The sequence below is a fragment of the Passer domesticus genome, chromosome 9 (genome assembly GCF_036417665.1).
Source record: "Passer domesticus isolate bPasDom1 chromosome 9, bPasDom1.hap1, whole genome shotgun sequence".
NCBI classification, from domain to species: Eukaryota; Metazoa; Chordata; class Aves; order Passeriformes; family Passeridae; genus Passer; species Passer domesticus.
Window position 1 is genome coordinate 10,441,982 of NC_087482.1, and position 21,940 is coordinate 10,463,921.

Consider the following 21,940-nt stretch of genomic DNA (forward strand, 5'->3'; position numbering starts at 1 on the left):
ACCACTGCTTCCTCCGGGAAATGCTTCCTTCCGCACTGGCTCTCCTTTCATTTCTGGAGAATGGAAAAGAGACAGCTGCATCAGATGAAAACATTCCTGACTGGGAATGGGGAAGGGGACAATTTCAGGAGGCATCACTTGTGAAAGGAAAGCATAAGGATCAGAAAACACCCAGGATTTTGGGACAACCAAAGGCTGCTTCCTTCCCCAAACAGCCCCAACATCTGATCTGCCTGGACACCAGGAAATTGCAGGGCATCTGAGGGTGGGCATGGCCTGTGGTGCATTTGGGGCTGTCTGCCAGCTGATGCCAAATGCCTTCCTGCAGAGGCTGGGCAGAAGCTGCAGCCAGGCCAGGCTGGGAAACAGCCCTGCAGGGCGTGAAAGCAGCAGTGGGGCAGCGAGGCTGCCATGGATCCCTTCCTGCTGTGCCGGGCACGACGTGTCCAGATGTGCAGCCAACGCCCCCGGCTGCTGAGTCCCAGGAGCAGCATGAGGGAAATGCACCCACCTTGTCTTCTCTGCAGACGTTCCTTCAGCATTTGCCACATGATTTCTAATGGGTCCTGGAATTTCCTGCCTGCCATGTCTTTGGTCTTTCCTGACAGAGGAACTTAAGAGAAAGTAGTTCCATTTCCCAGGAATGGACCCCACAAAAGCAGGGCTCAGCCTGAGGGGTCAGCAGGGACACACTACTCACCCCTGCCATGGGAGCTGGCCTTTTGTGCAGCATCCAAGGTAGGAGTTGGTGAGGTCGTCCCTGCAGACACGCCTGTAACACAACAGCCACAGAAGCTTCTGTCACCTGCTTCTTACCAGTCAGTCAAACATTACGCCTTGGTGGGACAGTGAGAACATACCTGCAGAATGCTCAGAGTGCTTCACAATTTCAGAGCGCCAGGCTAATGGAGAATCCTTCCCAGCATCCCAGTCTGGAAGCAAACCAAGATGAGAACTGTTTCCATTGTGTGCCAGGGCTGGCTCTGGCCCTGGGCTGGCGGCAGGGCTCCCGCTCGGGGCTGCTCCAGTGCCTTGGGCCTCTGGGCACTCAGGGCCAGCTCTGCAGCAGCTGCAGCGCCAGGGACGTTGCTGCACCAGTCCCGTTTCCCCAGGGATCTGAACCAGCTCCAGAGGCCTGGAAGCCGAGGCGCCTCCAGCTTTGGCTGCTGCCGGGCCGGGCAAGGGCAGGCCCTGGGGGAAGAGCTGCTGCCACACAGCCCCGGCCAGGGCTGAGCCCGGCACAGCAATTACCTGCTGTGCCTGTGCCCGTGTCTGGCTTTGCCTTCCTTCCTGCAGCAGGGGCTGGCACCGAAGATGGAGTGCTTCCTTCAAGAAATACCACCTTCCACTGAAGCACTATGTCCATCTCTTGACAAAGGAAGGGAGACAGCTGCATCAGATGGGGCTGTTTCCCACTTGGCTGGTGGCATCAGAGGTAATATTTGTGAAATTTATGGAGCAGGAAAATGGCCAGGTTACAGTGGCATGATGAGAGCACTTCCAGCTCCAAACAGCCACCCTTTTCCTAATCTGCAGGGATGGATATAGTGGGGGATCTCAGGGTGTGTTACAGTTTGGGCATGGCCTGTCAGCTGATGCCCAATAACTTCCGGCAGAGGCTGGGCAGAAGCTGCAGCCAGGCCAGGCTGGCAAACAGCCCTGCAGTGCGTGAAAGCAGCAGTGGGGCAGCGAGGCTGCCATGGATCCCTTCCCACTGTGCCGGGCACGGCGTGTCCAGATGTGCAGTCAAAGCCCCCGGCTGCTGACTCCCAGGGGAAGCATGAGGGAAATGCACCCACCTTCTCTTGTCTGCAGGGGTTCCTTCAGCTCTTGCCTCATCTGTTTGGATGGTTCCAGGGATATCTTATCTGTTGCATCTTGGATTTTCCCTGTTGGAGTACCTTAGAGAAAAATATTTCCATTTGCCAGGAATGGATCCCAGAAAAGCAGGGTTCAGCCTGTGGGGTCAGCAGGGACACACTACTCACCCCTGAGATGGGAGCTGGGCTTGAGTGCAGCATCCAAGGTAGCAGCTGGAGAAGCTGGAGAAGTCTTCCCTGTAGACACATCTGTAACACAACAGCCACAGAAGCTTCTGTCACCTGGTGCCTGCCCGCTTGTCTACAATTCTTCCTAGGTGGCACACTGAGAACATACCTGCAGGAGGCTCCAAGGGCTTCAAAACTTTATTCATCCAAGCTGATGGAGAAGCCTTCTCAGCACCCTCATCTACAATGCAATACAGATGAGAACATTTTCCAGTGTGTGCTGGGATCTCTTTCTGCCACAGGGAACTGGGCACTGCCAGGGAGTCGGGTAAGGCCATGGGAGCCAGATGTGAATAGACATGGCCAAAGCTGCCCAGGGGCCTGGGGAGCTCTGGGCTGGCTCCTGGTCACTCTCCACACTCTTTCCCTGCCCTCAGCAACATCCCTGGGAGGGGTGGCTGCAGCAGTGCAGGGACCTGGAACTCTCCCCCTCACACACAGAAGAAATCCTCCCTAAAGCATGGGGGAAAACTGCAGCAGGCAGTGCCACAGCTATCCATCCTGCCCTCCCTCTGTCCCTCCTGCCCTCCTTCTGTGGGGAAACCCCCCAGATCCCAAGGGCAAACAGCCAGGCCCTCTCAGGACACACTGGAGCCTTGCTCTCCCCCTCTGTCCTTTCCCCACCGTGGGCACCCCGTGCAGTCACTCCCAGGTTTCAGGACATGTCTCCCATGGAGGGACCCCAGCAGGACTGCTCAGTGCCCTGAGCCTGCTCAGGATAATTCCCCTGGGCTGTGCTGCTCTAGTCCAGGCTGTGCCCGCACTGCCAAACAGCAGAGAGGGCAGCTCAAGCCTCAGCAGGGCTCAGGCCCAGAGGCACAGCAATTACCTCCTGTGCCTGTGCCTGGCATGGCCTCCCTTCCTGGAGCTGAGGCTGGCATGCAACCACTGCTTCCTCCGGGAAATGCTTCTTTCTCCGCAGGCTCTCCTTTCATTTCTGGAGAATGGAAAAGAGACAGCTGGATCAGATGAAAACATTCCTGACTGGGAATGGGGAAGGGGACAATTTCAGGAGGCATCACTTGTGAAAGGAATGCATAAGGATCAGAAAACACCCAGGATTTTGGGACAACCAAAGGCTGCTTCCTTCCCCAAACAGCCCCAACATCTGATCTGCCTGGACACCAGGAAATTGCAGGGCATCTGAGGGTGGGCATGGCCTGTGGTGCAATTGGGGCTGTCTGCCAGCTGATGCCAAATGCCTTCCTGCAGAGGCTGGGCAGAAGCTGCAGCCAGGCCAGGCTGGGAAACAGCCCTGCAGGGCGTGAAAGCAGCAGCGGGGCAGCGAGGCTGCCATGGATCCCTTCCTGCTGTGCCGGGCACGACGTGTCCAGATGTGCAGCCAACGCCCCCGGCTGCTGACTCCCAGGGGAAGCATGAGGGAAATGCACCCACCTTGTCTTCTCTGCAGACGTTCCTTCAGCATTTGCCACATGATTTCTAATGGGTCCTGGAATTTCCTGCCTGCCATGTCTTTGGTCTCTCCTGTCAGAGGACCTTAAGAGAAAGTAGTTCCCAGGAATGGACCCCACAAAAGCAGGGCTCAGCCTGAGGGGTCAGCAGGGACACACTACTCACCCCTGCCATGGGAGCTGGCCTTTTGTGCAGCATCCAAGGTAGGAGTTGGTGAGGTCGTCCCTGCAGACACGCCTGTAACACAACAGCCACAGAAGATTCTGTCACCTGGTTCTTACCAGTCAGTCAAACATTACGCCTTGGTGGGACAGTGAGAACATACCTGCAGAATGCCCAGAGGGCTTCACAACTTCAGAGCGCCAGGCTAATGGAGAATCCTTCCCAGCATCCCAGTCTGGAAGCAAACCAAGATGAGAACTGTTTCCATTGTGTGCCAGGGCTGGCTCTGGCCCTGGGCTGGCGGCAGGGCTCCCGGTGGGGGCTGCTCCTGTGCCTTGGGCCTCTGGGCACTCAGGGCCAGCTCCGCAGCAGCTGCAGCGCCAGGGACGTTGCTGCACCAGTCCCGTTTCCCCGGGGCTCTGAACCAGCTCCAGAGGCCTGGAAGCCGAGGCGCCTCCAGCTTTGGCTGCTGCCGGGCCGGGCAAGGGCAGGCCCTGGGAGAAGAGCTGCTGCCACACAGCCCCGGCCAGGGCTGAGCCCGGCACAGCAATTACCTGCTGTGCCTGTGCCCGTGTCTGGCTTTGCCTTCCTTCCTGCAGCAGGGGCTGGCACCGAAGATGGAGTGCTTCCTTCAAGAAATACCACCTTCCACTGATGCATTATGTCCATCTCTTGACAAAGGAACGGAGACAGCTGCATCACATTGAGCTGTTTCCCAATTGGGTGGTGGCATCAGAGGTAATATTTGTGAAATTTATGGAGCAGGAAAATGGCCAGGTTACAGTGGCATGATGAGAGCTCTTCCACCACCAAACAGCCACCCTTTTCCTAATCTGCAGGGCTGGATATAGTGGGGGATCTCAGGGTGTGTTACAGTTTGGGCATGGCCTGTCAGCTGATGCCAAATGCCTTCCTGCAGAGGCTGGGCACCAGCTGCAGCCAGGCCAGGCTGGCAAACAGCCCTGCAGGGCGTGAAAGCAGCAGCGGGGCAGCAAAGCTGCCATGGATCCCTTCCCGCTGTGCCGGGCATGGCGTGTCCAGATGTGCAGCCAAAGCCCCTGGCTGCTGACTCCCAGGGGAAGCATGAGGGAAATGCACCCACCTTCTCTTGTCTGCAGGGGTTCCTTCAGCTCTTGCCTCATCTGTTTGGATGGTTCCAGGGATATCTTATCTGTTGTATCTTGGATTTTCCCTGTTGGAGTACCTTAGAGAAAAATATTTCCATTTCCCAGGAATGGATCCCAGAAAAGCAGGGTTCAGCCTGTAGGATCAGCAGGGACACACTACTCACCCCTGAGATGGGTGCTGGGTTTGAGTGCAGCATCCAAGGTAGCAGCCGGAGAAGCTGGAGAAGTCTTCCCTGTAGACACATCTGTAACACAACAGCCACAGAAGCTTCTGTCACCTGGTGCCTGCCCGCTTGTCTACAATTCTTCCTTGGTGGCACACTGAGAACATACCTGCAGGAGGCTCCAAGGGCTTCAAAACTTTATTCATCCAAGCTGATGGAGAAGCCTTCCCAGCACCCTCATCTACAATGCAGCACAGATGAGAACATTTTCCAGTGTGTGCTGGGATCTCTTTCTGCCACAGGGAACTGGGCACTGCCAGGGAGTCGGCTAAGGCCATGGGAGCCAGATGTGAATAGACATGGCCAAAGCTGCCCAGGGGCCTGGGGAGCTCTGGGCTGGCTCCTGGTCACTCTCCACACTCTTTCCCTGCCCTCAGCAACATCCCTGGGAGGGGTGGCTGCAGCAGTGCAGGGACCTGGAACTCTCCCCCTCACACACAGAAGAAATCCTCCCTAAAGCATGGGGGAAAACTGCAGCAGGCAGTGCCACAGCTATCCATCCTGCCCTCCCTCTGTCCCTCCTGCCCTCCTTCTGTGGGGAAACCCCTCAGATCCCGAGGGCAAACAGCCAGGCCCTCTCAGGACACACTGGAGCCTTGCTCTCCACCTCTATCCTTTCCCCACCGTGGGCACCCCGTGCAGTCACTCCCAGGTTTCAGGACATGTCTCCCATGGAGGGACCCCAGCAGGACTGCTCAGGACCCGAGTGCCCTGAGCCTGCTCGGGATAATTCCCCTGGGCTGTGCTGCTCTAGTCCAGGCTGTGCCCGCACTGCCAAGCAGCAGAGAGGGCAGCTCAAGCCTCAGCAGGGCTCAGGCCCAGAGGCACAGCAATTACCTCCTGTGCCTGTGCCTGGCATGGCCTCCCTTCCTGGAGCTGAGGCTGGCACGGAACCACTGCTTCCTCCGGGAAATGCTTCCTTCCGCACTGGCTCTCCTTTCATTTCTGGAGAATGGAAAAGAGACAGCTGCATCAGATGAAAACATTCCTGACTGGGAATGGGGAAGGGGACAATTTCAGGAGGCATCACTTGTGAAAGGAAAGCATAAGGATCAGAAAACACCCAGGATTTTGGGACAACCCAAGGCTGCTTCCTTCCCCAAACAGCCCCAACATCTGATCTGCCTGGACACCAGGAAATTGCAGGGCATCTGAGGGTGGGCATGGCCTGTGGTGCATTTGGGGCTGTCTGCCAGCTGATGCCAAATGCCTTCCTGCAGAGGCTGGGCAGAAGCTGCAGCCAGGCCAGGCTGGGAAACAGCCCTGCAGGGCGTGAAAGCAGCAGTGGGGCAGCGAGGCTGCCATGGATCCCTTCCTGCTGTGCCGGGCACGACGTGTCCAGATGTGCAGCCAACGCCCCCGGCTGCTGAGTCCCAGGAGCAGCATGAGGGAAATGCACCCACCTTGTCTTCTCTGCAGACGTTCCTTCAGCATTTGCCACATGATTTCTAATGGGTCCTGGAATTTCCTGCCTGCCATGTCTTTGGTCTTTCCTGACAGAGGAACTTAAGAGAAAGTAGTTCCATTTCCCAGGAATGGACCCCACAAAAGCAGGGCTCAGCCTGAGGGGTCAGCAGGGACACACTACTCACCCCTGCCATGGGAGCTGGCCTTTTGTGCAGCATCCAAGGTAGGAGTTGGTGAGGTCGTCCCTGCAGACACGCCTGTAACACAACAGCCACAGAAGCTTCTGTCACCTGGTTCTTACCAGTCAGTCAAACATTACGCCTTGGTGGGACAGTGAGAACATACCTGCAGAATGCTCAGAGTGCTTCACAATTTCAGAGCGCCAGGCTAATGGAGAATCCTTCCCAGCATCCCAGTCTGGAAGCAAACCAAGATGAGAACTGTTTCCATTGTGTGCCAGGGCTGGCTCTGGCCCTGGGCTGGCGGCAGGGCTCCCGCTCGGGGCTGCTCCTGTGCCTTGGGCCTCTGGGCACTCAGGGCCAGCTCTGCAGCAGCTGCAGCGCCAGGGACGTTGCTGCACCAGTCCCGTTTCCCCAGGGATCTGAACCAGCTCCAGAGGCCTGGAAGCCGAGGCGCTTCCAGCTTTGGCTGCTGCCGGGCCGGGCAAGGGCAGGCCCTGGGGGAAGAGCTGCTGCCACACAGCCCCGGCCAGGGCTGAGCCCGGCACAGCAATTACCTGCTGTGCCTGTGCCCGTGTCTGGCTTTGCCTTCCTTCCTGCAGCAGGGGCTGGCACCGAAGATGGAGTGCTTCCTTCAAGAAATACCACCTTCCACTGAAGCACTATGTCCATCTCTTGACAAAGGAAGGGAGACAGCTGCATCAGATGGGGCTGTTTCCCACTTGGCTGGTGGCATCAGAGGTAATATTTGTGAAATTTATGGAGCAGGAAAATGGCCAGGTTACAGTGGCATGATGAGAGCACTTCCAGCTCCAAACAGCCACCCTTTTCCTAATCTGCAGGGCTGGATATAGTGGGGGATCTCAGGGTGTGTTACAGTTTGGGCATGGCCTGTCAGCTGATGCCCAATAACTTCCGGCAGAGGCTGGGCAGAAGCTGCAGCCAGGCCAGGCTGGCAAACAGCCCTGCAGTGCGTGAAAGCAGCAGTGGGGCAGCGAGGCTGCCATGGATCCCTTCCCACTGTGCCGGGCACGGCGTGTCCAGATGTGCAGCCAAAGCCCCCGGCTGCTGACTCCCAGGGGAAGCATGAGGGAAATGCACCCACCTTCTCTTGTCTGCAGGGGTTCCTTCAGCTCTTGCCTCATCTGTTTGGATGGTTCCAGGGATATCTTATCTGTTGCATCTTGGATTTTCCCTGTTGGAGTACCTTAGAGAAAAATATTTCCATTTGCCAGGAATGGATCCCAGAAAAGCAGGGTTCAGCCTGTGGGGTCAGCAGGGACACACTACTCACCCCTGAGATGGGAGCTGGGCTTGAGTGCAGCATCCAAGGTAGCAGCTGGAGAAGCTGGAGAAGTCTTCCCTGTAGACACATCTGTAACACAACAGCCACAGAAGCTTCTGTCACCTGGTGCCTGCCCGCTTGTCTACAATTCTTCCTAGGTGGCACACTGAGAACATACCTGCAGGAGGCTCCAAGGGCTTCAAAACTTTATTCATCCAAGCTGATGGAGAAGCCTTCTCAGCACCCTCATCTACAATGCAATACAGATGAGAACATTTTCCAGTGTGTGCTGGGATCTCTTTCTGCCACAGGGAACTGGGCACTGCCAGGGAGTCGGGTAAGGCCATGGGAGCCAGATGTGAATAGACATGGCCAAAGCTGCCCAGGGGCCTGGGGAGCTCTGGGCTGGCTCCTGGTCACTCTCCACACTCTTTCCCTGCCCTCAGCAACATCCCTGGGAGGGGTGGCTGCAGCAGTGCAGGGACCTGGAACTCTCCCCCTCACACACAGAAGAAATCCTCCCTAAAGCATGGGGGAAAACTGCAGCAGGCAGTGCCACAGCTATCCATCCTGCCCTCCCTCTGTCCCTCCTGCCCTCCTTCTGTGGGGAAACCCCCCAGATCCCAAGGGCAAACAGCCAGGCCCTCTCAGGACACACTGGAGCCTTGCTCTCCCCCTCTGTCCTTTCCCCACCGTGGGCACCCCGTGCAGTCACTCCCAGGTTTCAGGACATGTCTCCCATGGAGGGACCCCAGCAGGACTGCTCAGTGCCCTGAGCCTGCTCAGGATAATTCCCCTGGGCTGTGCTGCTCTAGTCCAGGCTGTGCCCGCACTGCCAAACAGCAGAGAGGGCAGCTCAAGCCTCAGCAGGGCTCAGGCCCAGAGGCACAGCAATTACCTCCTGTGCCTGTGCCTGGCATGGCCTCCCTTCCTGGAGCTGAGGCTGGCATGCAACCACTGCTTCCTCCGGGAAATGCTTCTTTCTCCGCAGGCTCTCCTTTCATTTCTGGAGAATGGAAAAGAGACAGCTGGATCAGATGAAAACATTCCTGACTGGGAATGGGGAAGGGGACAATTTCAGGAGGCATCACTTGTGAAAGGAATGCATAAGGATCAGAAAACACCCAGGATTTTGGGACAACCAAAGGCTGCTTCCTTCCCCAAACAGCCCCAACATCTGATCTGCCTGGACACCAGGAAATTGCAGGGCATCTGAGGGTGGGCATGGCCTGTGGTGCAATTGGGGCTGTCTGCCAGCTGATGCCAAATGCCTTCCTGCAGAGGCTGGGCAGAAGCTGCAGCCAGGCCAGGCTGGGAAACAGCCCTGCAGGGCGTGAAAGCAGCAGCGGGGCAGCGAGGCTGCCATGGATCCCTTCCTGCTGTGCCGGGCACGACGTGTCCAGATGTGCAGCCAACGCCCCCGGCTGCTGAGTCCCAGGAGCAGCATGAGGGAAATGCACCCACCTTGTCTTCTCTGCAGACGTTCCTTCAGCATTTGCCACATGATTTCTAATGGGTCCTGGAATTTCCTGCCTGCCATGTCTTTGGTCTCTCCTGTCAGAGGACCTTAAGAGAAAGTAGTTCCCAGGAATGGACCCCACAAAAGCAGGGCTCAGCCTGAGGGGTCAGCAGGGACACACTACTCACCCCTGCCATGGGAGCTGGCCTTTTGTGCAGCATCCAAGGTAGGAGTTGGTGAGGTCGTCCCTGCAGACACGCCTGTAACACAACAGCCACAGAAGATTCTGTCACCTGGTTCTTACCAGTCAGTCAAACATTACGCCTTGGTGGGACAGTGAGAACATACCTGCAGAATGCCCAGAGGGCTTCACAACTTCAGAGCGCCAGGCTAATGGAGAATCCTTCCCAGCATCCCAGTCTGGAAGCAAACCAAGATGAGAACTGTTTCCATTGTGTGCCAGGGCTGGCTCTGGCCCTGGGCTGGCGGCAGGGCTCCCGGTGGGGGCTGCTCCTGTGCCTTGGGCCTCTGGGCACTCAGGGCCAGCTCCGCAGCAGCTGCAGCGCCAGGGACGTTGCTGCACCAGTCCCGTTTCCCTGGGGCTCTGAACCAGCTCCAGAGGCCTGGAAGCCGAGGCGCCTCCAGCTTTGGCTGCTGCCGGGCCGGGCAAGGGCAGGCCCTGGGAGAAGAGCTGCTGCCACACAGCCCCGGCCAGGGCTGAGCCCGGCACAGCAATTACCTGCTGTGCCTGTGCCCGTGTCTGGCTTTGCCTTCCTTCCTGCAGCAGGGGCTGGCACCGAAGATGGAGTGCTTCCTTCAAGAAATACCACCTTCCACTGATGCATTATGTCCATCTCTTGACAAAGGAACGGAGACAGCTGCATCACATTGAGCTGTTTCCCAATTGGGTGGTGGCATCAGAGGTAATATTTGTGAAATTTATGGAGCAGGAAAATGGCCAGGTTACAGTGGCATGATGAGAGCTCTTCCACCACCAAACAGCCACCCTTTTCCTAATCTGCAGGGCTGGATATAGTGGGGGATCTCAGGGTGTGTTACAGTTTGGGCATGGCCTGTCAGCTGATGCCAAATGCCTTCCTGCAGAGGCTGGGCACCAGCTGCAGCCAGGCCAGGCTGGCAAACAGCCCTGCAGGGCGTGAAAGCAGCAGCGGGGCAGCAAAGCTGCCATGGATCCCTTCCCGCTGTGCCGGGCATGGCGTGTCCAGATGTGCAGCCAAAGCCCCTGGCTGCTGACTCCCAGGGGAAGCATGAGGGAAATGCACCCACCTTCTCTTGTCTGCAGGGGTTCCTTCAGCTCTTGCCTCATCTGTTTGGATGGTTCCAGGGATATCTTATCTGTTGTATCTTGGATTTTCCCTGTTGGAGTACCTTAGAGAAAAATATTTCCATTTCCCAGGAATGGATCCCAGAAAAGCAGGGTTCAGCCTGTAGGATCAGCAGGGACACACTACTCACCCCTGAGATGGGTGCTGGGTTTGAGTGCAGCATCCAAGGTAGCAGCCGGAGAAGCTGGAGAAGTCTTCCCTGTAGACACATCTGTAACACAACAGCCACAGAAGCTTCTGTCACCTGGTGCCTGCCCGCTTGTCTACAATTCTTCCTTGGTGGCACACTGAGAACATACCTGCAGGAGGCTCCAAGGGCTTCAAAACTTTATTCATCCAAGCTGATGGAGAAGCCTTCCCAGCACCCTCATCTACAATGCAGCACAGATGAGAACATTTTCCAGTGTGTGCTGGGATCTCTTTCTGCCACAGGGAACTGGGCACTGCCAGGGAGTCGGCTAAGGCCATGGGAGCCAGATGTGAATAGACATGGCCAAAGCTGCCCAGGGGCCTGGGGAGCTCTGGGCTGGCTCCTGGTCACTCTCCACACTCTTTCCCTGCCCTCAGCAACATCCCTGGGAGGGGTGGCTGCAGCAGTGCAGGGACCTGGAACTCTCCCCCTCACACACAGAAGAAATCCTCCCTAAAGCATGGGGGAAAACTGCAGCAGGCAGTGCCACAGCTATCCATCCTGCCCTCCCTCTGTCCCTCCTGCCCTCCTTCTGTGGGGAAACCCCTCAGATCCCGAGGGCAAACAGCCAGGCCCTCTCAGGACACACTGGAGCCTTGCTCTCCACCTCTATCCTTTCCCCACCGTGGGCACCCCGTGCAGTCACTCCCAGGTTTCAGGACATGTCTCCCATGGAGGGACCCCAGCAGGACTGCTCAGGACCCGAGTGCCCTGAGCCTGCTCGGGATAATTCCCCTGGGCTGTGCTGCTCTAGTCCAGGCTGTGCCCGCACTGCCAAGCAGCAGAGAGGGCAGCTCAAGCCTCAGCAGGGCTCAGGCCCAGAGGCACAGCAATTACCTCCTGTGCCTGTGCCTGGCATGGCCTCCCTTCCTGGAGCTGAGGCTGGCACGGAACCACTGCTTCCTCCGGGAAATGCTTCCTTCCGCACTGGCTCTCCTTTCATTTCTGGAGAATGGAAAAGAGACAGCTGCATCAGATGAAAACATTCCTGACTGGGAATGGGGAAGGGGACAATTTCAGGAGGCATCACTTGTGAAAGGAAAGCATAAGGATCAGAAAACACCCAGGATTTTGAGACAACCCAAGGCTGCTTCCTTCCCCAAACAGCCCCAACATCTGATCTGCCTGGACACCAGGAAATTGCAGGGCATCTGAGGGTGGGCATGGCCTGTGGTGCATTTGGGGCTGTCTGCCAGCTGATGCCAAATGCCTTCCTGCAGAGGCTGGGCAGAAGCTGCAGCCAGGCCAGGCTGGGAATCAGCCCTGCAGGGCATGAAAGCAGCAGCGGGGCAGCGAGGCTGCCATGGATCCCTTCCTGCTGTGCCGGGCACGGCGTGTCCAGATGTGCAGCCAAAGCCCCCGGCTGCTGAGTCCCAGGAGCAGCATGAGGGAAATGCACCCACCTTGTCTTCTCTGCAGACATTCCTTCAGCATTTGCCACATGATTTCTAATGGGTCCTGGAATTTCCTGCCTGCCATGTCTTTGGTCTCTCCTGTCAGAGGACCTTAAGAGAAAGTAGTTCCCAGGAATGGACCCCACAAAAGCAGGGCTCAGCCTGAGGGGTCAGGAGGGACACACTACTCACCCCTGCCATGGGAGCTGGCCTTTTGTGCAGCATCCAAGGTAGGAGTTGGTGAGGTCGTCCCTGCAGACACGCCTGTAACACAACAGCCACAGAAGCTTCTGTCACCTGGTTCTTACCAGTCAGTCAAACATTACGCCTTGGTGGGACAGTGAGAACATACCTGCAGAATGCTCAGAGGGCTTCACAACTTCAGAGCGCCAGGCTAATGGAGAATCCTTCCCAGCCTCCCAGTCTGGAAGCAAACCAAGATGAGAACTGTTTCCATTGTGTGCCAGGGCTGGCTCTGGCCCTGGCTGGCAGCAGGGCTCCCGCTCGGGGCTGCTCCTGTGCCTTGGGCCTCTGGGCACTCAGGGCCAGCTCCGCAGCAGCTGCAGCGCCAGGGACGTTGCTGCACCAGTCCCGTTTCCCTGGGGCTCTGAACCAGCTGCAGAGGCCTGGAAGCCCAGGCGCCTCCAGCTTTGGCTGCTGCCGGGCCGGGCAAGGGCAGGCCCTGGGGGAAGAGCTGCTGCCACACAGCCCCGGCCAGGCCTGAGCCCAGCACAGCAATTACCTGCTGTGCCTGTGCCCGTGTCTGGCTTTGCCTTCCTTCCTGCAGCAGGGGCTGGCACCGAAGATGGAGTGCTTCCTTCAAGAAATACCACCTTCCACTGAAGCACTATGTCCATCTCTTGACAAAGGAAGGGAGACAGCTGCATCAGATGGAGCTGTTTCCCACTTGGGTGGTGGCATCAGAGGTAATATTTGTGAAATTTATGGAGCGGGAAAATGGCCAGGTTACAGTTGCATGATGAGAGCACTTCCACCTCCAAACAGCCACCCTTTTCCTAATCTGCAGGGCTGGATATAGTGGGGGATCTCAGGGTGTGTTACAGTTTGGGCATGGCCTGTCAGCTGATGCCAAATGCCTTCCTACAGAGGCTGGGCAGAAGCTGCAGCCAGGCCAGGCTGGCAAACAGCCCTGCAGGGCGTGAAAGCAGCAGCGGGGCAGCAAGGCTGCCATGGATCCCTTCCTGCTGTGCCGGGCATGGCGTGTCCAGATGTGCAGCCAAAGCCCCCGGCTGCTGACTCCCAGGGGAAGCATGAGGGAAATGCACCCACCTTCTCTTGTCTGCAGGGGTTCCTTCAGCTCTTGCCTCATCTGTTTGGATGGTTCCAGGGATATCTTATCTGTTGTATCTTGGATTTTCCCTGTTGGAGTACCTTAGAGAAAAATATTTCCATTTCCCAGGAATGGATCCCAGAAAAGCAGGGCTCAGCCTGTGGGATCAGCAGGGACACACTACTCACCCCTGAGATGGGAGCTAGGCTTGAGTGCAGCATCCAAGGTAGCAGCTGGAGAAGCTGGAGAAGTCTTCCCTGTAGACACATCTGTAACACAACAGCCACAGAAGCTTCTGTCACCTGGTGCCTGCCCGCTTGTCTACAATTCTTCCTTGGTGGCACACTGAGAACATACCTGCAGGAGGCTCCAAGGGCTTCAAAACTTTATTCATCCAAGCTGATGGAGAAGCCTTCCCAGCACCCTCATCTACAATGCAGCACAGATGAGAACATTTTCCAGTGTGTGCTGGGATCTCTTTCTGCCACAGGGAACTGGGCACTGCCAGGGAGTCGGCTAAGGCCATGGGAGCCAGATGTGAATAGACATGGCCAAAGCTGCCCAGGGGCCTGGGGAGCTCTGGGCTGGCTCCTGGTCACTCTCCATACTCTTTCCCTGCCCTCAGCAACATCCCTGGGAGGGGTGGCCGCAGCAGTGCAGGGACCTGGGACTCTCCCCCTCACACCCAGAAGAAATCCTCCCTAAAGCATGGGGGAAAACTGCAGCAGGCAGTGCCGCAGCTATCCATCCTGCCCTCCCTCTGTCCCTCCTGCCCTCCTTCTGTGGGGAAACCCCCCAGATCCCAAGGGCAATCAGCCAGGCCCTCTCAGGACACACTGGAGCCTTGCTCTCCCCCTCTGTCCTTTCCCCACCGTGGGCACCCCGTGCAGTCGCTGTCAGGTTTCAGGACATGTCTCCCATGGAGGGACCCCAGCAGGACTGCTCAGTGCCCTGAGCCTGCTCGGGATAATTCCCCTGGGCTGTGCTGCTCTAGTCCAGGCTGTGCCTGCACTGCCAAACAGCAGAGAGGGCAGCTCAAGCCTCAGCAGGGCTCAGGCCCAGAGGCACAGCAATTACCTCCTGTGCCTGTGCCTGGCATGGCCTCCCTTCCTGCAGCAGAGGCTAGCATGGAGCCACTGCTTCTCCTGGGAAATTCTTCCTTCTGCCCAGCCTCTCCATCCACATCTGGACAAAGGAAGAGGGACGGCTGGATCAGGTGGGGGTGTTCCCCACTGGGGAGGTGGCATCTTCAGCAGCCAGTACTTGTGAAAGTCATGGTTAAGGATTAGGAATCCACACAATTTTCTGGGTAGACCAGGGCCCATCTTCATCATAATACCCACCCTTAGTGATCATCCTTGAGACTATGAAATTTCAGGGGATCTCAGGCACATGGTGCAGTTTGGGCTGCCTGTCAGCTAATGCCAAATGCCTTCCTGCAGGGGCTGGGAAAAAGCTACAGCCAGGCCAGGCTGGGAAACAGCCCTGCAGGGTGTCAAAGCAGCAGCAGCAGCAGCAGTGGGGCAGCGAGGGTGCCATGGATCCCTTCTCGCTGTGCCGGGCACGGCGTGTCCAGATGTGCAGCCAAAGGCCCCGGCTGCTGAGTCCCAGGGGAAGCATGAGGGAAATGCACCCACCACGGCGTCTCTCCAGATCACTCGGCATCTCCTCCATGTGTTTGGATGCCTCCAGGACTTAGTGTCTCCTCTAAGTTTGTTCTCCATTCTCAGGGGACCTTAAGTGAAATAGTTCCATTTCCCAGGAATGGATTCCACAAAACCAGTGCTCAGCCTGTGGGGTCAGCAGGGACACACTACTCACCTCTGCCATGGGAGCCAGGCTTCTGTGTAGGGATCAGCAAAGGAGCAGGAGAAGTCCTCCCTGCAGACACACCTGTAACTCAACAGCCACAGAAGCTTCTGCCATCTCTGCTGATCTGCACGGGCACCACTGAGCCGCAGCAGAGGTGAGGGGATGGCGCAGGGCGAGGGCACACACGTGCATGGTTCTGTGCTGGCACCTGCAGCGATGCCCCCTGGCCCAGCTTTGGGCTCTGAGCTGGCAGCTCTCCCAGGGAGGAAAGTCTTTACCTACCCTCAGCATCTCCCAGAGGCTCAGTAATGGGTATGGGCTGGGAATCCCGATCATCTTCATCAACAGCATCATCTTCATCAACTTCAGCTGCAAAGAAAGCCAGGACACAACAGCTCCTGTGACCCTGCTGAAGATTCTCCTTCAGGCCCGAGTGGCAGTGAGGGCACCTGGGTGTTTGCTGCCCTCCAAGGCACTCCCTCAGCACTGCCTCCCACTCAGGAGCAGGGGGACCACGTGCCTGCAGTGGCCCCACACTGGCATGGAAGGAGCCCCTTGCAGGGCAGTTGGGGCAGAAAGGACTCCCTGGAGATGCCAGCAGCTCTAAAGCCAGCCCCGGGCAGGGCCAGTGCTTGGCAGTGGCAGCAGGAGCAGCTCAGGCTCCCTGGGGCTGGCAAAGGAGCTGCCAAAGGCTCAGCCCCGGGGCACAGCCCTGGGCCTGGCCCTTTCCCTCTCTGGCCTTCTCCCTGGCTGCACAGAGCACATGGAAGGACACACTGGCATTGCACACAGGAGGAAGGCTGAAAGCTAAATGCTCCCTTCTCTCACTGACAGCGATCCTCCGTGATCACTGTTGGGCACAATAGTAGAAACTCTGAGGCCAGGATTTGCAGAATCCATCAAACTTCAGAGGATCTTAAGGGAAATGACAGAGGAATATTCCTCTGCACAACGATTACACTTGGACAGTGATTACTCTGTTAGGAAAGGGTTGCTGACAACCTACCTTCACCAAGCTCCAAGATCCTTAAACCATGGTTTACCAGCATTTCCAAATGATGCAAGTCACGATCCCAATCTAGAAAGGAGCACAGATGGGAACTGTTCCATGGTGTGCTGGGATCCCCTTCTCTAGGGAACCGAGCACTTCAAGGGGGTCAGGTAATGCTGTGTGCCCGCACTGCCAAGCAGCAGAGAGGGCAGCTCAAGCCTCAGCAGGGCCCAGGCCCAGAGGCACAGCAATTACCTCCGGGGCCTGTGCCTGGCATGGCCTCCCTTCCTGCAGCAGAGGCTGGCATGGAACCACTGCTTCCTCCGGGAAATGCTTCCTTCTGCACAGGCTCTCCTTTCATTTCTGGAGAAAGGAAGAGGGACAGCTGGATCAGATGGAGCTGTTCTCCAGTGGGGAGATGTAGGAGAGTGCCCCCCTAATGACAGAGTGGCAAAGCTAGCCTTTGTCCCCCAAAAAAGGAAAAAAGCCCAGAAGTTTCTCCCAACGATCAGGTGAAAAGCCACCTCATAAGACCCCAGAGGCTTCACTAAAACCTTGGGGTCACCTAATTGGATAGAAGCGAAAAGGTCCTGCCTGGCCCATCAAGTAGAAAAGAGGAGGACAAAAGGACCACGAGGCTTTTGTGAAGGTGTTTATACCAGTGGCAGACTGCTGTACCTGGATCGGATTTTCTGTTTGTCATTTTGCCTTTTATTAAACCTTTTTGTTTCTAACACTGCAGCAGAAGCCATCCTGCTCATTATTTGCCTCCAAAGGTAATAGCTGAGCTATCCTTGGGTGTGCTGGGTTCCCTTTTGAAGGTTTATAACACCCGGCCTGAGAAAAAAGAACCCAGCACGTGGCGCCCGGACAGTATTTCTCCTATTGAGGAAGATGGTCTAGGGATTTTTTGATTACCTCCATCAAAATAGGACATTTTTACTTGATATTTGCGTGTTTTGGGGGAGCAGGCCTGCACCTGAGTTTTTTGTCGCTTTAAAATAGAAAACTCAGAAGAAGGGATTTGAGATTGAGAGGGAATCTCGAATCAAAGCCTCATACTGGTGAAGAGGAGGCTGTAATCGGAGACGGGACTGGAGCAGCACCGCAGCCTCAGAGGACTCTGCCGCTCAGCTCAGCTGATTTGTCACTGTTGTGACCCAGGACCTGGGAAGAATTTCATACCAAGAAGGACAACTGGAAAACTCTGGTGAGTGCCACCATAGGAAATCGGTTGTCTTTAGCTGAGCAGGATTTTTTTTTCATATTTCAATTATAAGTTAGAAATTCAAGATATTCAGTTTGACAACAAACAGCTTAAAAAGCTTGTAAAATGGGTCTTAACAGAGTTCCCAAACTCAGACATGTCTCAGAAACTCGATCCAGACTTCTGGGATTCGGTCGGACTGAAATTACATAACATGGAAAAGAATAAGAAGTCCAACTTAAAGCTGCGTCCAATATTCAGGACGGTGTAAAAATTTGTAACAATGGAAAGTGCAAAGCAAGCAAAGAATGCACACAAGCAAGCAAAGATCAGGGACAGGGCAGAATGCAGGCAGCAACAGCAGGACCGGGAGGAGAGGAGAAAGAGGAGTTCTGAGGGGACCCAGAAGCCTTCCCTTATCCCAGTCGAGAACCAGAAACCCCGGAGGAGTGGCCGGGAGGTGGCCAGGCCAGCCGCCCTCCCCCTTCCCCACCCCCGTCCTGGGAGAGAGGGGAGCAGACCAGCCCTGGCCAGGCTCCTCTGCAAACCACATCTTTCACAATCCCTGCCATACCTAAGTCCTCTGTATTCCCTCTGAAAAGCTCCCTTTGGTGCTCAAAATCGGTGAATTTTGGCAGTACAATGGAAAAAAGCCGAGCCAATTGTGTCCACTCTGAGGACAGTGGAGCTCATGGCAGACGCCATGATGGCCCCAGCCCAGCCCCGCCCTTCGTGGGCGTGGCTCGCCCTCCTCCCCGGGCTCCCAGCAGTCCCTGGGTGGCTCCTCCCTGAGCTCCTGCCCATCAGAGCAGGGACACGCCCCTTTTGTGGGCGGAGCCCAGGCAGTGTCCCCACCCCTGCTCCCCGCCCACAGCCCGGGAGGGCACGCCCCCTCCCTGCCGAGCGTGGGAACCGGATGTGATGCCCGGAAGTCACCCTGTCCAAGATGGCGGCGCCCATGTCCGACAACTTACTGGAACAAAAAATAAATTATTCTTATGCTCCAAATTGTAATTCCAAATAATCTAAGGAAGAGTTTAACACAGAAGTTGTCACAGATACCTGGCAGAGGATAAGAAAGGATGCAGTTCAGGAAGGAGAGTGGGAAATTGCATCAAAGTTAAAAGTTTTTCCTGTGAGGTGCACAGCAGGTCCTGCACCAAGAGGGAGCTGGCAGCAGATCAGTTTTGCTGAGTTAAAAGAGATTTGCAAAGCCTCTCGTTTGTATGGTAGCGATTCTGCATATTTCAGAAGTCTTTTACAAGCCACCTTTACAGCAAATGTATTTACTCCACACGATTTAAAGCAGCTTTGTACATCCCTGCTGTCCCCAACGGCATTTTCTCAGTGGGAACTGGCATGGAAACGTTTGTTAAATGACCTTTTAGGAGGTTATGCAGGAACTCCAGCCACTGCAAATTTGACTATAGATCAGCTCAGGTGGAGGAGCTCATACAGATCCTCAAACACAAGCCCGAACTCTCAATAAACAAGTATTACAGGATATCAAAGAAGCAGCAAAACAGCTTTGTTACAGGTTCCTGATGGCAACAAACCAGAACTAGATTTCACAGAAATAAAACACAGAATAGATGAGCCTTATATTAAGTTTTTGGACCGTTTGAAAATAGCATTGGAAAAGCAGATTCCAATAGACGGAGCCAGACAAGAGTTATTAAGATGGCTCGCAATTTCTAATGCAAACCCGAACTGCAAAAAAGTGTTAGGTGCATTGCCACAGGATCCTGAGCCCACCCTGACCCAGCTCGTGGATGCTTGAACCTCCTGGGCACCCCTGAGCCTGCAGCAGCCATGCAGGCAGAGTGCTGGCCAGTGCCATCACAGCAGCTCAGGAAAACACCCCAAAGCAGCAGGAAAAAGCAGCAGAAATGCAAACACAAGCCCTAGCAGAGGCTCTAAGAGCATTCAGAGGTGCAATTGAAAACCAGCAGACTCCAAGGGACACGTGCCATTCGTGTGGCCAGAGAGGTCATTTCAAAGGGGATGTCCTGGGGCCCGCAGAAGGCCACTGCCCAGAAACAGTGGATGCAGAGGTTTCTGTCACGTGCTAACAGCTGTCACCCAGCACAGGGCTGTCCGTGCCATCTGCCGGGAAACGTGCAGCCCGGCACGGGGCAGTGGCTGCCATGACACGGGAACCCTGCACCAGGGGCAGAGAGCACCACAGGCCACCAGGGTCAGAGCTGCAGCACGTCTGTGCAGGACTGCCGACCACAATGTCCCCAGGTGCCAGACTGGAGCTGTCCCCAGCCCAGCCAGTGGTGCTGACCAATGCCATTGCTCACACAGTGCCCACAGGACAGCTGGGGCCTGAACCACAACCACGTCAGTTCCTCATCGTGGGAGTGAGCAGATCCCATGCAGAAGGTTTTTATGTCATTCCAGCTGTGCTGTCTGTCACCTGTTCACAGGAAATTACAGTCTTAGCTTTGTGTCCAGACCCTCCATGCTTTTTACCCAAAGGACTGACCACAGCACAAGCTTTCCTCCTACCAGAGTCCCAGAACAGCACAGCTGCCATGGCCTGGACCAGGCTCATCAGCCGCGGGCGGCCTCAGCTCACCTGTGTGCCGCAGCCCCTCGGGCAGCCATCACCCTCAGTGGCCTGACAGATCCCGGAGCAGACGGCATCTGACACCGGAATGGCCACAGGACTGGGCCACGGTGCCTGCGCTGGATCAGCTGGCAGCTATTGGTGGTCACTGTGAGAGCTCTCGAAGCTCCCACTCAGGCACATTTGAGGGGCCTGCAGGTCGTGTTGCCACCACAAGACCATTCGTTGTAGGAGCTGATATTGTTCTTTGGGGCCGGGGCATTTTGTCGCAATGGGGTGTGAGGTTAGAAACTGGATTTTAACAAAAGCTGTTGATGGACATAACACTTTAAAACTGACATGGACATCTAATACACCCATTTGGGTCAGCCAGTGGCCCTTACCCGAAGAGAAACTTGCTGCTTTAGAGCAGTTGGTACAGGAACAGTTGAACAAAGGTCACTTAACTCCAACTACTAGTCCCTGGAACACCCCAGGTTTTGTAATCAAAAAGCCAAACAGTGGGAAGTGGAGGTTGTTGCAGGATCTCAGAAAAGTTAATGAAGTGATTCAAGAAATGGGTTCTTTACAACCAGGTTTACCCTCTCCTGTTATGATTCCAAAATATTGGAAGTTAACTGTTATTGATTTAAAAGACTGTTTTTTCAATATTCCCTTGCATCCAGATGATGCACCAAGATTTGCATTTTCCATCCCATCCATAAATCAGCAAGCACCCTTGAAAAGATATCATTGGCTTTCTCTACCAGAAGGAATGAGAAATTCCCCGAGTATATGCCAGTGGTATGTTGCAAAAATACTTTCCTCAGTTCGTGCACAATATCCAAATTCTCTCATATTACATTACATGGAAGATATTTTAGTAGCAGCCAAGGACCAAGCATCAATGCAAGAGACAACAGATCAGGTCATCTCAGCAGTGGAGAAAGCAGGACTCGCTGTAGCAAAGGAAAAAATACAGACACTTCCTCCCTGGAAATATTTAGGATACAGGATGACAGAACAAACGGTAACCCCGCAGCCACTCCAGCTAAGGACAAATCCAAAGACATTGAATGAAGTGCAGCAGCTCGTAGGGACTCTGAACTGGCTTCGTCCACTACTAGGCCTTTCAAATCAGGACTTGGCTCCTCTGGCAGACTTGTTGAGAGGAGACACAGCCTTAAACTCACGGTGAGAATTCAACAAAGAAGCTCAAAATGCTTTGGACAAAGTGATGAGAGCCATCCAGTCACATCAGGCTCATCGGTATAATCCTAACCTGTCTTTTTTGTTTGCAGTTTTAGGAGAGAGTCCATAGCTTCATGGTTTGATATTCCAGAGGGATCTAGAGAAGAAGGACCATCTGATAATCTTAGAGTGGGTTTTCCTATCGCGTCAATTGGGTAAAACTATAACAACTTGCCCTGAAATTATTTCACAATTGATTATCAAGGCTAGATCTTGAATGCTTTCCCTTGCAGGAAAAGATTTTGCAGAAATCTTCCTGCCTGTCACATCCATCTATTTAGAATGGTTAATTCAAAATTCAGAAGTCATGCAATTTGCTTTGGAAAATTTTGCAGGAAAAATTTCAGTCAATTGTCCCAAACATGAGCTATTAAGTTCATCTTTAAAATTAATTCATAAGTCTTTAAGAAGTAATGCACCCCTCAAGGCAATCACATTTTTTACAGACGGTTCTGGGAAGTCTAAAAGGTCTGTGATTGCTTGGCAAAATTCAGAGACAAAAAAATGGGAATCAGGTATTGAGGAAGTAGATGGTTCTGCACAGATTACAGAGTTAGCAGCAGTTGTACAGGTCTTTTCAAAATTCACATTTCCTTTTAA

General features: G+C 55.0%; 3 long non-coding RNA genes across 3 annotated transcripts; all 3 read right to left on the reverse strand.

Annotated features, from left to right (window-relative positions):
• Positions 1-1,302: 1,302 nt before the first annotated feature.
• LOC135307836 (uncharacterized) lies at positions 1,303-2,072 on the reverse strand. Its single transcript, XR_010368458.1, has 3 exons — positions 1,989-2,072; positions 1,800-1,901; positions 1,303-1,368 (listed from the first exon to the last, which is right to left on the reverse strand). It is a non-coding gene; the product is annotated as an uncharacterized LOC135307836 (long non-coding RNA).
• Positions 2,073-7,168: 5,096 nt separating this feature from the next.
• Positions 7,169-7,938, reverse strand: LOC135307958 (uncharacterized). Its single transcript, XR_010368524.1, has 3 exons — positions 7,855-7,938; positions 7,666-7,767; positions 7,169-7,234 (listed from the first exon to the last, which is right to left on the reverse strand). It is a non-coding gene; the product is annotated as an uncharacterized LOC135307958 (long non-coding RNA).
• Positions 7,939-15,155: 7,217 nt separating this feature from the next.
• Positions 15,156-16,456, reverse strand: LOC135307492 (uncharacterized). The gene is made up of 4 exons (XR_010368218.1): positions 16,344-16,456; positions 15,620-15,706; positions 15,347-15,418; positions 15,156-15,260 (listed from the first exon to the last, which is right to left on the reverse strand). It is a non-coding gene; the product is annotated as an uncharacterized LOC135307492 (long non-coding RNA).
• Between the last annotated feature and the right edge of the window lie 5,484 nt (positions 16,457-21,940).